Source organism: Monomorium pharaonis, unplaced genomic scaffold (assembly GCF_013373865.1).
Source record: "Monomorium pharaonis isolate MP-MQ-018 unplaced genomic scaffold, ASM1337386v2 scaffold_642, whole genome shotgun sequence".
In the NCBI taxonomy this organism is placed as follows: Eukaryota; Metazoa; Arthropoda; class Insecta; order Hymenoptera; family Formicidae; genus Monomorium; species Monomorium pharaonis.
Genome location: NW_023415959.1, coordinates 30,394 through 33,922, shown reverse-complemented (window position 1 = coordinate 33,922; position 3,529 = coordinate 30,394). Strand labels below are relative to the sequence as shown.

The 3,529-nt window shown below is 32.4% G+C and overlaps 1 long non-coding RNA gene across 1 annotated transcript; it reads left to right on the top strand.

Annotated features, from left to right (window-relative positions):
• Positions 1-1,431: 1,431 nt before the first annotated feature.
• Positions 1,432-2,730, top strand: LOC118648747. Its single transcript, XR_004965425.1, has 3 exons — positions 1,432-1,699; positions 2,015-2,078; positions 2,250-2,730. It is a non-coding gene; the product is annotated as an uncharacterized LOC118648747 (long non-coding RNA).
• Positions 2,731-3,529: the final 799 nt, after the last annotated feature.

The following is a 3,529-nucleotide window of genomic DNA, read 5'->3' as shown; positions in this document are numbered from 1 at the left end:
TGTTTTGTATTCTTTAGCGCAGCCATATTCATCATTCCTCCGGTTTTCATTAAAGGGATCCGACTAAATTAAAATAGATCTCGCGTTACCTTTCCTATCTATCGTGTATTTTACTTTTATTATGTATACATATAAAATTATCTTACCGCCAACATATCGGACGAGACGTTTTCTCCGAGCGCCAAACAATATCGACGCCAGCCAGTCGCTCGCGAGTTTCTGAATGATCTTCATCTCTCCTTTCTCCTTGAAATAAATTTCTTAATCTAAGTTATATGCTACACATTTAATTAAAAACAAATTAATGTGCAATCCGAACCTGACATTGTCATCCGAAAGATCTCGCGTTTCCTCAAAGGTTTCGTCTTCTTCTTTTAAACTGAATATTAGGCGCTTCGTTATCGCTGCTCCTCATTCTTTCTAAATTAATAAAAACCTACTATCTCCTCACAAATAAAATCAACACACAACCTCGAAAGATAGGTTAACGTTTAATCGTTAAGGTTAAGACGGATGCACTATTCAATGTCTTCAAAAACAACTGCAAAAAAATATTGTAAATAAAAAAAAATACATTTTCATAAAAAAAAAAACAATATTTTTCTATTATTTAATATAAATTTATGTATAGATAAAATAATTCATTTAATAATATAATATTAAATGATATATTCTTGTTTCGATAATGTATCGAATCAATTATCGATCGATGTGGGATATCGATTGGACTTATATTTTAATTTACACATACTTTCTTTTTTTATGGAAAGTAATTATAATTTATGAAACATAATTTAAACATGAATTAATAATAATTAGCCTTATTAGTGCGAAAACGCAAAGTTCAAAATGATATATATCGCAGAGGCACTCGACTTGACGCGTGAAGTTAGCGCCAGAAATGATCATCTCTGGCTCGAGCCAACTTAATAGAGTTGTCTGTGTCCCGTTCCGTTCCGGAAGGAAAGTGAACCCTTATAATAGTATATTTCTTTTCGGAACGGAACAGGGCACGGGACATATCAGCTCCCGATCGAGTCTTCCTGGCAAATCATCTAATCGGTAAATATGACACATATTTATCTTGTACTGTGTTTCGTTCGAACGCGTATTCCTCGTAGCGTAAATCGCGACGCGTGGAGCGGTCGCGCGATTGTAACATGCGACAATAATTCCGTGCAAAAGCCGATCGCGCGGGAAAGGTAACCCCTTTCGCCATTTTAACAGCTTTCTCTGTTTATTTCACTCGCGGAATCCGTGACAATCAATGGCAATCCCGAGATGTATCGGCTCTGCGATGTGTAATTGGCAATAAATGATGTTTACATTAATGCTATATTGTAATATTTTAACGGTCGAAAAGTATTTCGTCTATTTCTTTCCGAAAAGTAACGGACGCCGAGACAGGTCAGCTCTCGATCGAGTGACATCGCATCACTAATAATCGCTTCATCGGTAATTTAATCTTGCATTGTCCAAACTGTATTCCTTATTTAAACGTAAATCGCGATGCGTAGAACAGTCGCATGCAACCGTAAACATCCGATATTCCTATATCCGGGCGAAAGTCGATTACGCGGGAAAAGTATCTCCCTTTGTCATCTTAATTAACAGCGTTCTTTTTTTACTTGCAGAATCCGTAACAATTATTCTGAGACGCATTGGCCCTGGGGGCGGATATCGTTGTGACGTCCGATTGGTAAGTGAAATTTACATTTAATTCGACATTCCAATAAGTCATTGAACGGTCGAATAAGTCTCACCGCGCTCCACGTCTCGACACATATTTTATTTCACATTTCGATATTTCTCGGATAATTATTCTCGCAAGCGATCGGAGCGATTGACGTGATAATCGCATTTTTGCGATAATGCGACAATTGTTACAAAAAAGTGTCGTTCAAAAAAATTACGTCGGTCGGTATACGGAAAATTCGTGTACGCGCATAGAGTTGTATCAGGCGATAATGAAATATTTTAATCATTTTAAATCACATTTATCTGTCATTTTCAGAATGCAACGAATGTGGAACGACTCGCCGTTGCTAGAACAAGTGCTATCGCAAAGTATTTAATCGGTAAGTCTTATTACGTTAAATTTGTGTCGCAATTCGCTCGAACGCGTATCTATACATTTATACTCGTTTGAACGCAAATCGCGACACGTTAATCGTGGCCCACGAAGTTGACAGTGGGCAGAAAAAAAACTTCTATCGCCATTCTTAATTATATTTTTTTCTCATTTTCAGAACGTGACGGATGTAAAACGATCCGGCGCTATATAGAACGGCATCGCAAATCATCATAAGTGGTAAGTGTAACGTACACATCCCAGTAAGCAAGAAATTATTTAAGATTTTGTAAATCATAAACTAATATTAAGATTTTATTTAATTATAACTTCATCGTAGTTTATTATAATATTAAAATAATATTAATATGTATCAAATTTGTTAATTTCCTTTATGAATTGTGATAATGATTTATTTGATGTTTTCAACATCATTTTAATTTTATACATATAGCTTTCAAATAGAAGACAACTAAATTTATCCAGTGAACCAAATTTTCTTTACATCTTTTGTTAAATGAATGAGATTATGAACATTATGAATTATAAATTCTTATCCATATAAGTCACTAAATTTTTTTACAAAATATTATAATAATTCATTTGCCTAAATACATTTTGTTATTAAATTGTCACATATTAGTAACCGAATTGCGCAATGTAAAATAGAAAATGCAGATAATAATGCTTTTTAAAATATGGTTTTATCATTCATGGACCATAATGTAACAAGTTCTAAATTTAATCGCATGGCATCTGTCATATTCTGTTATTAGTCTAGGTTTTCTTGCAAACTTATGACGAGTTGAATTGAATATTAATTTTAGTTTTTATTAATAGCAACGATTTTTTTTATTAGACAAGTTTCGTGAATGCCTTTAATGCCAAAAACTTAACAAACGTTTCATAATTTCTAATAGTACAAAATGCATAGTTTAAAGGAAAATTTGTGACAAGTCCAATTTTTAAATCACATAAAATAGACTTTTCTTTGTGATAATCTTCATTAGTCCGAAAATAAAATTCATTTGTTTGTAGTTCTGACTTTAATTCTGGGAAAGTCATTAAATTGTTTATAAACAGACTTTGGTTAAATAATTAATACAGCTATGATAAGAGTTAAAAATTTTACACATACAAAGGCATCGCAAAGAATCTTACTAATGTTTACTTTTAAAACTCGATTATTTAATTGCAAACATTGTTTGAAAAATTTACATTTTTTAAATGAATTAAAAAAAAATTAAATTTCAAAAAGATATAATAGTTTTTAAGCTTATATCCATAACAAACAATTGGGAAGAACCTGAGAAAAGCAATTGGGAAGAACCTGAGTTGCTTTAATTCACCAATTTTAATTAAAATAAGCCAAAATTGAATGCCACTACTTTTTGTTAGAAGAAATCCACAGGAAAAGATTATACGAAAATTAATGAACAAAAAATTGCATATTTTTAT